This window comes from Dendrobates tinctorius, unplaced genomic scaffold (assembly GCF_039654945.1).
Source record: "Dendrobates tinctorius isolate UK_male_01 unplaced genomic scaffold, ASM3965494v1 ptg000017l, whole genome shotgun sequence".
NCBI classification, from domain to species: Eukaryota; Metazoa; Chordata; class Amphibia; order Anura; family Dendrobatidae; genus Dendrobates; species Dendrobates tinctorius.
In genome coordinates this window covers 59,129-73,125 of record NW_027361685.1, presented here as the reverse complement: position 1 = coordinate 73,125, position 13,997 = coordinate 59,129, and positions in this window count along the sequence as shown.

Below are 13,997 nucleotides of genomic sequence, written 5' to 3'. Positions count from 1 at the left end.
CCAGAAATCTGTTGCTGCTGTTGGGAAGGTTGGGTAGGGGGAGGAAGGGGGTGAGGTGTAGGCCCACGTATTTGAGGATGTTCAGACCCTGCTTGACCAAGCATCTGTGTGGGTGGTCTCATGCGCATTAGATTTCTGGGGGAAAGCTGCCACCTCTCCAGATATTCAAAAAGCTCATATGGGGTATTGGGGGGGGTGCTTGCATCAAGCAGGATCTGAAAACATCCCCGAATACGGAGCCTGACCTCACGGGAAAGGGCACGGAGATAAAGGGCCAGGCTACATGAGTAGGTCTCCTCCCCATCATCTGTAGTGACTCGAGATAAATAATTTAGGACCCCTGTGTCCACATTGGTCCTGCTCTCTTGAACAGCGACCTGGCGCCTTCTTCGGCCTCGCCGGGATGTAACAGCAGCCTGTGGGGAGCCCCGGATCAGGCCATTCTGGCTGCTGCTCAAGTTGCCCTGCTCCTCCAGGATGGGTGATGGGGCAGCAGCAGACGGTCCTGGTGGTGTGGTTTGTTGGGCAGCCAATGGGTTCTCCTGTGATGACTCATCTTCACCCATGCTTCTTGTAGGGGGAGAAGATGGGCCAGCCACCTCATCCCCTACAGGATCAATTATGGGCTATGTCTCTGAGCCCGTTCCTCAATCCGTAAGGTTGGATTGAGTTCTGTTAGGCTCCTTTCACACATCAGGTTTTCGGCGTCAGGCGCGTTCCGGCGTCGTGCCGGAGCGCCGGATCTGGCAAATGTTTAGTAAAACCGGATGTGACGGATCTGGTTTTCTGCCGGATCCGTGTTGCTCTTGACAGCCAAAACCGGATCCGTCTCATCCGGTTCATCCGGTTTTCGATCCGTTTTTCGACGGATTACGCCGAATCCGGTTTTTAATATCGCCCCTTGTGGCCTTCCGAAAGGGATTGGCTACTGAAAAACTATAAATAGCGTGTTCCTACAGCCCTTCTTTGACAGGTTGTAAAGGAGAAAGTGCAGGTTGGAGAGAAGAGCAAGTTACTGGTGAAGATGGATGTTGTGATTGGAAATATTTTGAAGAATTTGGCGGATTTTACAGCGGAGGCGAATCGTTTGAGGGTGATTGTTCTGGAGAAGGAGAGAGCGAGACAGCAGCGCATCAGGCATCGTAGACGACGTTTGTGGATCCACCCCATCACAGCCAAGAGAATGACGCGTGGGGTCTATTCTACACTCTGCATGGACCTTAGATGAAACACGGATAAATTTTTTGGATATGTTCGGATGAAAATGGAGAATTTTGATTACTTGGTGGAGCGCATTGCACACCTCATAAGAAAATCGGACACCTATTGCCGCTTCTCTGTTTCACCCGCAGAGCGTCTGATGGTGACTTTAAGGTAAGCCACATTTATTGTATATGCCTCGCATCAGAGCACACTTTCACTGCAATCTTGTTGGTGGTAGTTTGTATCTCCAAATGTTATAGCTGACTTTTGGTATGTAATGCTGTGATTTTAAACTAATTGATTGTTTTTTAATTCCCCACAGATTTCTTGCAACTGGAGAATCCCTTTCGTCACTGCATTTCCAGTACAGACTCAGGATTTCCACCATATCTGGAATAGTGAAGTACACATGCCGTGCACTGTGGGACTCCTTAGCTGAAGAGTTTTTACCAGAGCCCACAACAGAGAGGTGGATAGAAATTTCAGAAAAGTTTCAACAGATATGTCAGTTTCCGAACTGCTTGGGCGCTGTGGACGGGAAACATATCCGCATTGTAAAGCCAGCCGGATCGGGATCGGAATATTTCAATTACAAGAAATATTTTTCAATTGTCCTCATGGCCATCGCTGACGCGGAATACAAATTTATTGCTTTTGATATTGGGGCCTATGGCCGCTCCAATGACTCTCAAGTTTTCAAACTGTCTGCCATGGGGCGTAAACTGTATGGAAACACCTTCCAGTTCCCACCACCTAGACCGCTGCCGCAAACATCTGGTCCACCTATGCCATTTGTCTGTGTAGGGGATGAAGCCTTCCAGCTGTCAGAACACCTTTTGAAACCATACGGTAGCAGAGGATTGTCAAGAACAAAATGCATTTTTAATTACCGCCTCACAAGAGCAAGAAGAATGGTTGAATGTACCTTTGGTATTCTGACAGCCAAATGGTGGGTCCTATTGACTGCGATCAACCTCAAGACAGAAACTGTGGACGAGGTGATCAAAGCTTGCGTGGTACTCCACAATTTTGTTATCTGCAAGGAACCCATTTCCATTGAGGACACCTCTGAAGAAACCACCTTGCAAGATTACCATGACATTACCACTAGAAGTTCTGTGATGGTTTCAGTAATGAGGGACAATTTTGCACTATACTTTATGTCACCTCAAGGCAGAGTACACTGGCAGGATGACAGAGTGTGAAAGATTTGTGCCCTTAACCAAACTTGTGTACCTTCTGTACCAACAGTATATACCTTTGCCAACCAAAGTTGGCTATCTTGTCCTGGTCTTACTATTTTTACCTTTAGGCCACAGGTGTGTACCTGGTTGTGTTTTATGCAAAGTATTTCACCTTTTAACAAAAGTTGTGTACATTGTTAGGAAATCACCAACAATAAACACAACTTTTTAGGTGAAATACTTTGCTTCAAACACAACCAGGAACACAACTGTGGCAAAAAGCTAAAATTTACCCACAGTTATATACCTGGTTTTGAATACCTTTTTACCTTTTAAATACCCTGTATTTAACCTTTTTTTAAACATATTTCACCGCCGAAAGAAATGACAGACAACCATTGTGAAACGATAATTTAACTTTTATTTAAAATATTTTTTTTTTGTAAAATGTTTTTAAAGTGCAAAAAACTTTTTTAATAAAGGTTTTAAACCAAATGACCATTTTTATTAAAAAACACATTATAAATCTGTGTAGTGTGGGATGGAAATACTGCTGGAGGGGCTGCGGGACACTTCGACACTGGGAGTGTGGAGAGAGGACTGGGATCGTGGTGGGGAAGGAACAGTTAGAGGTGAAGGTGTGGAAAAAGCTACAGAATGGGTGGACATGTGGGAGGCAGAAGAGGTGGTGGGCGGTGGAGTGGAGGGTTGGGCAGGGACTGTAGGAGCAGATGATGTTGATGGAAAGTTGTATGGGGAAGGAGTTTGGTACGGGGAAGGAGTTTGGTACGGGGCAGGTTGCTGGAAGTGGGGAGATGTCTGGTACTGGGGAGGTTGCTGGTACTGGGGAGGTTGCTGGTACTGGGGAGGTTGCTAGTACTGGGGAGGTGGCTGGTATGTAATAGGAGGGGGAGGATGGAAAGTGGCTGGAGGGGGTGCAGGTGGAGGAACTACTGGGGTGGGAGGAGGAGGTTGGGAGGTAACGTGCTGGAGAGCACCGTGGCATGAATGCATTACATGCATCTGCTGGGTAGGAGAGAGCGTTTCCATGCGCTCCACAACAGACCTGAAAAAGGTGTGGTTTGACGAAGATCTTGCTTCTGAATGCATGGTTTGCAGAAGTGTCTTCACCTCCAGAATGCTGGAGTTGATCTGCTGAAAGCCTGCGGAGATTTGCTCTGACAAGACTTTTAGACAGTTCTGGAAAGATGCATTCAGATGCAAGAACTCTGGCGCATAAGTCTTTTCCTGACCCCTCTGCCGCTGCCGCCCAGTACCCGCAGGTGTACTAGAGGTGGCAGGGGCAGAAGGGTGGGGTAAAGGGAAAGCGATCTCCTCACCAGCAGCTTCATGTAATGTAGGCGGCCACGATGCTCCTGTGCTGGTGGATGGGACAGATGGGTCGAATGTGTGGGAAGGCTGGGAAGGTGCAGATGTACCGGGGCGGTCGAAGTGTCCCTCGGTGCCGGTCTCCTCAGGGATCGCCTCAGAAGGGTCCAATCGTGCAGGCTCCCGAGTGCTGCTCACCGTGCTGTGGAATAAAGAGAAAAAAAAACAATTAATATAGTGACATGGTATGGCCCTGGCTGAAAAAAAATTGTTACATCTAAACATTTTTTTTTCACATGTGGTGTGTAATATTTACCTTCTGGTGACCATTGTATCCCGGAGGAACGACAGGGCTTGTGCGTACTTGTACTTGCTCCTGCGTCCTCCAGATCCACTCGGGGCCCGCATCTCTTTATTGAACTCCTTCTTGAAACGATCCCTCACAGACCGCCACCGCTTCACAATTCTGTCCCCTGAAACGAGAAAGGACAAAGTGGTTAGTATACAACATCAGTGTTTCCCAAACTCCAGTCCTCATGGTCCCCAGGGGTCATGTTTTCAGGATTTCCATAGTAAATAGAAATCCTGAACACATGATCCGTGGGGACCACGAGGACTGGAGTTCGGGAAACACTGGTTTACATCAAGCAACCGGTACTGTATATACTTCCGCTCTTTAATCTGGACCCGAGCATCGAGGTCCTCCCAGCGGGCCACAAGGAGCGAACAGATTTCCTCCCAGAGTCGTCGGGTAACGATCAGGTCAGCATGGCGGCGGTCAGCCATATTCCATAGCGGCTCCCTTTCTCTGACGAGATCGATGAGGTTGTCAACATCAATTCCTCCATCCTCACCGTCTGAGTCGGGAGCACGCTGTGAAGGCTGTTAAAGTAAAAGAGAAAAATAGCAAAATTAGTCACGACACTTAAGACATGAAATAAAAAGTGTACCAAAATTTCACTTAAATATTATACTTACACGCTGATGACCGCCGCGTTGCTGTCGCCGACGACCCTGGGAGGCACTGTGAGGACCTCTTGGCCGAGCACCAGATTGGGAAGACTAGAGAAGAAAAGAAAAAAATTTATGTGTTTGGATGTTGGCATTTGTTTGCTGTGTGTGGTCTGCAGAACATTGTTTTCTATGTGTTGTGTGTAGTGTGATGTTGTGTTTCTGCGTTTGATGCAAAAAACTTACCAATTGTGAGCCCACTACAGGTGTCTGTCCACCCCTTCCTTCTTCTTCTGAGAGCTCCTCTTCAGCTTGTGATTCCTGTTTTGAAATAAAAGGCAATGAATAGACATATATTACAGAGATGATTGATTTTGGAAATAAAAACTTACCGTCAAACGCTGACGATGCGAGGGAGGGCTCCCAGAAGAAGATGTGCTGTCCTCTTGTTGGCCAGACTCCATGGCTGTGGGTGGTGCTGTTGCTGCTGCCAGTGCTGCCACTGCTGCTGCTGCATCTCTTGGGCGGCTGTTGAATAAAGAAAAACAAAGGGCCAATGAATATCTTGATATTCCATGGCCCTAGTTTTGAGGAATGGGGAATTTGATAATTACCGTCTCTCATCTGCTGCTGGACTCCCCTCCCGCTGTTCAGCATGTTCCCTTTGCTGCTCCATTTGGGGTGGTGGTGGTGCTGATGGTGCTGCAGTGGTCTCCTGCCATCTCCTGCGCCTGGTTGCTGTCTTGGGTGGCATGTTGGGTGTGGCTGAGGGTCCCACTGTCATGCTTTTATATATGTGTCTTGTGGGCAGAGCTACTGAGCATGCTCAGACCCAAAAAACCGGATCCGGCGCATTGCGGCGCTCATAGGCTTTCATTGTGTGAAAAAGACAAGAAACGTTACAGTAGCCGTTTTTTACAGACGCCGGATTGCGACACATTGCCGGATCCAGCGAAAACCGGATGAAACGCATGGCCATCCGGCCCGATCCGGCGCTAATGCAAGTCAATGGGGGGAAAACCGGACCCGGCATTGCAGTCAGAAGTAAAATTCCACAGTGCACTTATAATATCTGAGTGCTTACTTTATGATTCATAGCTGTTCATCTGTTCCCCCAACAAATGATTTCAGTGATAAAAACTGACATCCTGCCAAGTTTGAACAAGGTCTACTACTTCCCGGATGCCTCTTCTGCACAGTACAAACATAAGAAAACTTTATAAATGCCTGCCATCACAAGAAAGATTTTGGAGTGGAAGCTGAATTGCCCTTTTTTGCCACAGGTCATGACAAATGTGTATGTGATGATTTAGGATGCCCCGTGAAACGTTTTGTAGCTCGGGCTAGCCACCAGAGGTCATATTCAGACCAAATCTTATCTCCCTTGCAGCTTATCAACTGGAGGGAGAAAATTATTCCTAACATCCAGATCATGTAGTGTACAAACCAGGACTATGAAGAAGAGGAGAGTTTGTTAAAAGATTGATTTCTGTAAGCAGAGCCCATCAGAGAGACCCAGCAATACTGGACTGTCATCCCAGGTAAGTGAAAAAGAAAAAATAACAATGAATTTATCATTCAACAGTGACGTCCATGAAGGGATTGAAGGTGGCTGTCACGGCCCCGGGTTCCACTTACCTTGTTGCACGCGCTTCCTGACATGTCCCCACGCCCGGCCTCCGGCTCCCTCGGCGTCGGGCGCCTGCGCACTGCCTCCCTCCTGGTGCGCAGCCCCCTGGGTAGTATGACACGCTGGCCCCGCCTCCAACATGGCGGCACCCAGTGCTACTTATGCCCGGCGTCTGGACAGGTAAGACGCCTGTTCTACTAATGCGGTGACGCTGTCTCATAGCAGCGTTCTCTGTGTTACAGGCCCCTTCTACCCTGCCTCTGTCTGTGCAGTGTCCCTGGTCTTAAGTACCTCTATTCTTGCCTCTGCCTTCGCTGTGTGCTGTATCTTCAGTTCCCTCTCCCTTTGCCTCCACCTGCGCTGCCTCCGACAGCTCTCCCTCTGCACTCTTGCTATACGGTACCCTCTGTTGGTCCTTACTCCTTCCCTGTCCTGCTCCTTCCATCCTCCCGTTTTGTGTTTTATCAGTACTTCTGCTTTTGCAGCCTCCAGCTATTGCCACCCGCTGCGCTCCGGTCCTGCGCTCTGCCTGTTCTCCACGGCCTCTGTGTTCCCCTGGGCTCCCTGTACGGATTTGCCTGTGCCTCCTCTCCTGTCTAAGCCCAGTCGTCCCTTTGGTTCCGGCTGTCGCGGTTCTATCCCCTGGGGGTCTACCCCTAACACTCCCTGTATAGGGGGTGGTTCTCACCTGGACGCTCGCCCTTAGGGGCTCTGTAGCCGTGACCCAGAGGGTCCACTTCCGGGTTGTCTCTGCATTCCTCTTGCTACAGCAACCGTAACAGGTTGCTGATCCCGCTGGAGCCACGGCTGCCCAAAAAGATTTGGTTTTCCTTCAGGAAAACCAGATGCGTTGATGTCCTTTATGAAAACTATGGACTCGCGTCTTTCCGCTCTCCAATCCTCTGACCATGGTAACGCTGCCCAGTTGGCTGGCTTACAGCAAGAATTGGCGCAGCAGCGTGATACCCAGTCACATATCCTCAGCTATATGGCTTCAGTAGATGGTCGGTTGCTTGCCTTGCAGTCGGCCGCCTCTGCTCCTCCTGCTGCGGGTTCCCATCCTCCTCCGCAGTTGGCCAAACCACCCCGGTATAGCGGTGACGCCAAATTATGCCGGGGTTTTCTAAATCAGTGCAGTCTTCATTTTGAATTACTGCCCCAGCAGTACCCCACAGACCGAGCCAAAGTGGCCTTCATCATCTCTCACCTAGAGGGGGACGCTCTGGCTTGGGTCAATCCCCTCTGGGAGCGTGATGACCCTGTGGTTTCCCAGTTATCTGTATTTATGGACACTTTCCGTCGGGTTTTTGACGAACTGGGTCGATTAGCCTCCACCACTGAGGCTTTGTTTAGCCTCTGCCAAGGTTCCCTAACCGTGGGCCAGTACGCCATACAGTTCAGGACCCTGTCCGCCGACTTAGGTTGGAATAGCGAGGCGTTGGTGGACGCTTTCTGGCGAGGTCTCTCGAGTCATATTAAAGATGAGCTCGCTGGTCGTGATACCCCTACAGCTCTGGAGGATTTGATTTCCCTGGCCACACGGATAGATCTCCAGTTTCAGGAACGGGCCAGGGAGAGAAGGGTTTCTTGTCCTTTATCTTCTCTTTGCAGACCACCCAGTTCCCGACCCAGGATCCTCTTCTCTGCCTCTGCTCCCTAACCTATGCAGGTGGACTGCCTGAAGCTCTCTGACCAGCGTTGTAGGGAGAGAACCCTCCAGGGTCTTTGTTTCTACTGCGGTAGCGGTTCCCATTTGCTCCAAACTTGTCCTGACCGTCCAGAAAACTCCTCCGCCTAGGCCAGGTGAGAGAGGCCTTCCTGGGTGTTTGTGATACCTCTCTACCCCTCACTTTGTCTGTCCTCTTGCATGTTGATGGGAAGCGGGCTTCTCTGGTGGCCTATGTGGACTCGGGTGCCGCCGGAAATTTTATTAGGCTTGAGGAGGTCAACAAATTTTCTGTTCCTGTGAGGCCCTTAAAGAACCCTCAAAGTCTCACTTCCGTAGATGGTCGACCCCTGCTAGAGACAGTTACCCATGTCACTCATGAGGTAGAGTTGCAGGTAGGAGCCCTGCACAAGGAGAAAATTATGTTTTATGTCTTGGCAGGTCTTTCCCATCCAATCCTACTCGGTCTCCCTTGGCTGGGCTCCACGAGCCCACCTTAGATTGGCATAGCGGCAACGTCTTGCGCTGGGGGGGTCTTTTCAGGCTCGGTGCCTGCTGCCGCTGCATCCCGTGGGTACCCCTCTTCCTTCTCCTGTTCTCTTCGGATTACCGTCGGCTTATAGTGCCTTTGTGGATGTTTTTGATAAGAAACATCTAGTCAGTATAGTCTAGATTATAGTCTAGAGATTATACAGTCTAGTGTGCATGGGGAGTGTGTCATCACAGACACTTGGATGAGTAAGCATGGCCAAGGGGGTTACATCTCGCTGACTGGGCACTGGGTGACTCTACTGGCTGTGGGGACAGGTACTGCTCCACAAGTCTTGGAATCCCCAAGGCTTGCAGGACAAACCTCTACATTTAACACTTCCTCCACTGCTTTTGCCTCCTCTATCACTTTTAGGGCCTCCACCTGTGCCCTCAACCTCTGCCTTAATGAGACACGCGTTCCAAGTGCGGAGCAGATCCCCACCACCTCCGTACTGCACAGCCAGGGCTCTCTGCAATCAGGCAGTCTTAAAATTGATATGTCTTGGAGATTGCAGTCATACAGCTGAAGAGTTGTGGACAGTTCTCCAGGCTCAGTTTGATCAATGGCTGTCTCCGCTGAACCTGCATGCAGGGAAGGTGATAAGGGTGCAAACTTGGTGGCGGCCCTACGGCAAGGCAAGCCCACACACGTGCCTTGCATGGCTCATGTCCTCAACTTGGTGGTATAGCGTATTCTCCACCACTATTCTGGCCTGGGTGAACTGCTCAAGAAGGCACATAAGCTGTGTTCTCATTTCTGCCATTCACACCCCTCTCCTCATCGACTTGCAGTGGAATTCCACTCTGCACGATGGAGCGACTGTGGCAGCAGCAACAAGTCCTGACGCAGTATGTCATGTCATATAGCCTGGGCCAACGCCGTATGGACCTGGCGCATGTCACATTTACAGAGTGCGCACAGATTAAGTACTTCTGCACCCTTCTGCACAGTTTAAAAATGGCTACTGAGATAGTTATCACTGATGCCTCCATCATCAGCATCACTATTCTGGTCATCTATATGCTGGAGAAGACATTGAATAGCCTGCGGGAAGAGATGGTGGTCCCAGAAGAAGAGGAGGAAGCAGAGGAGGATGCAGAAGGGATAATACTGTCTCTAAGTTCAAGACTGTCGCAACACAAGTGGGTGCCAAGGGAGGGTGGATTACTGTGATCGAGGGGGGGGTGATAACAGACAAGCTGTTATGGAAGGTGCAAGATCCGAGGAACAAATGGAGGAGAAAGAGGTGATGGGCGAGTAACTGTCAGATGAAGAGGATAATACTCCCCTCTCTGTTATTCGTGGTTGGTGGGATGGGACGGAGGAAACGAGCCTCATTGTTACCCAGTCACCAACACAGCATGGGCTTGGACCTCATGGTAGAGCCCTACATATGAGAGCCTTCTTGCTGCACTATCTGCAACATGATCCCCGTATAGTTATGGTAAGGAATAATGCTGACTACTGGGTTGCCACTTTCTTAGATCCACGTTATAAAACCAAATTTTGCCAGACGATCCCCGCCCTAGAAAGGGAACAGCGAATGCTGGAGTATTGAAACACGCTTTTACACAACCTTAAGAGAGCTTTTCCCTAAGACAGCAGTGAAGCACACAGTTCGAATTATGGTTGTAGACTTCCAACCTCTGGACCGTCAATTCTTCAATGCCAAAATATTAGCAGCAGCAGCAGTGGTGGAAGTAGAAGAAGCAATTTCTGTAAGTCCTTTGACACTTTTTTAGGCCAACGCATGACGTGGGTTACTTGCTTACGTATTTTGGCCAAAATATTTACTAATACCTCTCATATTTTTATATGTGTTTTTTGCACTATATTTTTCAGGGTGCAGTTGGGCCCATTCGGTCTTGCAAACTGTGGTGTCTGTTCACATGGGATGCATTTGGATAGCACTGGGCAGCCCGCCTGATCTAATAGTATGGGTGTAACTAATATGCTGTTAGCCTGGATGCTGTGCATTACCATTGTGTGAACAGCGCCGCATACAAGTCTTCATTGTGCATTAATATACCAAGCTACCGCCCCTCCATACATTGGTAGGTTGTGAGCGGTTGTCTCATCGGTATTCTTGCACCTGTGTTGCCCCCATCCTAACTATATGGGCTCACTCACCCTGACAGTGCGTTTGTTTGGAGGTCTGGGCAGGTCGGCATCTCTGCCTTTTTACTGTGTTTTTGAACATTTGACATTTGCCTGAATTTTTATATCTACACGATTTACACAAATTATATTTTCTTGTGGTAACTCTATACTATTTAACATTAGAAGCTGTGTATTTTTGTAATTATTTGTATGTATACATGATTAATTACCACTTCTGTCTCTGTAAAAACAATCCCCTTTAACCCCTTTCTGACATCGGGTGTAAATGTACGCTGATGTCGGACTCCCTCCTTTTGATGTGGGCTCTGGCACTGAGCCTACATCTTTTCTTGCACATGATGGGCCAGAAATCCCGCACTTCAGTGACCGTCACATGATTGCGGGTCACCGATAGGTTGGCATGACAACCAGAGGTCTCCAGCAGACCTCTATGGTTGTCACTGCCGGATCCTATGAGCGCTGCCCAGTGGTTGGCGCTCATAGCAAGTGAGCAACTCTGCTACATGCAGGTGATCTGATCATTGCCTGTATGTAGCAGAACTGATCGGGTTATAGCAGCTTCTAGCCTCCCATTGAGACTATTGAAGCATGCCTGTGGAGACATGGGGTGGTCAGCGCGCACCCCAGTGCGCTAACCGAAACGAGATGGATCAGGGATCCTCCCACCTAACGCAGGCTCTCCGTTTAACATGGGCATAATGCTACTCAGACAACACACAGTGAGGGTAATGCAGTGTGGGCAATGCTTTATTGAACCACAAAACAGGCAGATAACACATAGAACAGTCACAGCAAAATACCCAACAGAGTGCACATTACAGAGTCTCACCCTTCCGCTGATTCACTCCCAGGGTCGCTACCCCACCTGTGGCACGCACAGAGAGGAGGTAACGACAAGTGTAGGAAGATGACAATCCATACAGTTCATACAAGGTAAAAGGCCAGTTGATCCGAGGATCACAACCTGGCTTCTCCAAACGTATCCATGGTTCAGCGATGGTGAATGGAGCAGATCTGTATTCTTCCAACCGAGGCTGAAAACCCCTAGGTTGTTTCCTGTAGAATGATAGATCTGAGTCCCTCGTGATGTAAAAACTATACGAAGTATAAAATTTGAAGTCTGGGATCTGCCGATATGTGGCTAGTTTTCTGTTACAGATAACATGATTTTAATTTTTTTTTGTCTAGTCTCGCTTGAATATAGATCAATATTAAATAGTCAACTGATGACGCCTTTGGTGAGGACAATGAAACCCGTAGAAATGTGAGGCTTGGAGAGTGAGTGTGTATACATCACCTCACCCTATATACTGAGGTGTGGGGTATATGTTTTTTTCTATTAGTCACCTTCTGTCTAACATTCAGGGGGTGAATTATGGGTATAGTTTTACATTTGGAATTAATAAAGTTTAGTTTTATCCTTTTTTCAGCATACAGGAGGAATGACAAGAGACAACCCATTTAAGAAAATTCAATTTTGGTTAAAACTATTCCAACATTATGAACATAAAAAAAGGCTTCTCCCCTATGTGATGTTTCTGATGTTTATTAACAGCTGATTTCCAAGTAAAATATTGACTACATTAAGAAAATCAAAAAGGCTTCTCCCCTGTGTAACTGCTCTGATGTCTAACAAGCGCTTTCCAGTTAAAATATTTCCCACATTCTGAACAGGAAAAAGGCTTCTCCCCTGTGTAAGGTCTGTTGAGGTGGCTCAGTGGTTAGCACTACAGCCTTGTAGTGCTCTAGTCCTGGGTTCAACTCCCATCAAGGACAACATCTGCAAGGAGTTTGTATGTTCTCCCCGTGTTTGCGTGGGTTTCCTCCCACATTCCAAAGACATACTGATAGGGAATTTACATTGTGAGCCCCATTAGGGACAGTGATGATAATGTGTGCAAACTGTAAAGGGCTGCGGAATAGGTTAGTGCTATATAAAAATAAATATTATTATTAGTAGTAAGATTTCATTTCTATTAAAAGATTTCCCACATTATAAACAGGAAAAATGGCTTCTCTGATGTGATCAAGATTTATTTTCGATTAAACATGAAGGAAGTTTCTCCCCTGTGTGAGTTATTTGGTGTGGAACAAGACTCCCTTTCTGGTTAAAAATTGTTCCACATTCTGAACATGAAAAAGGCTTCTCCCCTGGTGAGTTCTCTGGTGCCTAACACAATCTGATTTATTGCAAAAACATTTCCCACATTCTGAACATGAAAAAGGCTTCTCCCCTGTGTGAATTCTCTGGTGTTTAACAAAATGTGATTTATGTGCAAAACATTTCCCACATTCTGAACAGGAAAAAGGCTTCTCCCCTGTGTGAATTTTATGGTGATTAACCAAATCTGATTTCCGGTTAAAATATTTCCCACATTCTGAACAGGAAAAAGGCTTCTCCCCTGGTGAGTTCTCTGGTGCCTAACACAATCTGATTTATTGCAAAAACATTTCCCACATTCTGAACAGGAAAAAGGCTTCTCCCCTGTGTGAATTTTATGGTGATTAACCAAATCTGATTTCCGGTTAAAATATTTCCCACATTCTGAACAGGAAAAAGGCTTCTCCCCTGTGTGAGTTCTATGGTGATAAACCAATTGTGATTTCCAGTGAAAACATTTCCCAAATTCTGAACAGGAAAAAGGCTTCTCCCCTGTGTGAGTTCTCTGATGAGTAACAAAATGTGATTTCTGGTTAAAACATTTCCCACATTCTGAACAGGAAAAAGGCTTCTCCCCTGTGTGATCTCTATGGTTATTAACCAAATCTGATTTCTGTTTAAAATATTTCCCACATTCTGAACAGGAAAAAGGCTTCTCCCCTGTGTGAGCTCTATGGTGATTAACCAAATTTGATTTCCGGTTAAAACATTTCCCACATTCTGAACAGGAAAAAGGCTTCTCCCCTGTGTGAGCTCTATGGTGATTAACCAAATTTGATTTCCGGTTAAAACATTTCCCACATTCTGAACAGGAAAAAGGTTTCTCCCCTGTGTGAGTTCTATGGTGATTAACCAAATTTGTTTTCAGGTTAAAACATTTCCCACATTCTGTACAGGAAAAAGGCTTCTCCCCTGTGTGGGTTCTCTGGTGAGTAACAAAATGTGATTTCTGTATAAAACATTTCCCACATTCTGAACAGGAAAAAGGCTTCTCCCCTGTGTGAGTTCTCTGGTGAGTAACAAAATTTGATTTCTGTATAAAACATTTCCCACATTCTGAACAGGAAAAAGACTTCTCCCCTGTGTGAGTTCTATGGTGATTAACCAAATCTGATTTCAGTGTAAAACATTTCCCACATTCTGAACAGGAAAAATGCTTCTCCCCTGTGTGAGTTCTCTGGTGTGCAACAAAATGTGATTTCCATGTAAAACATTTCCCA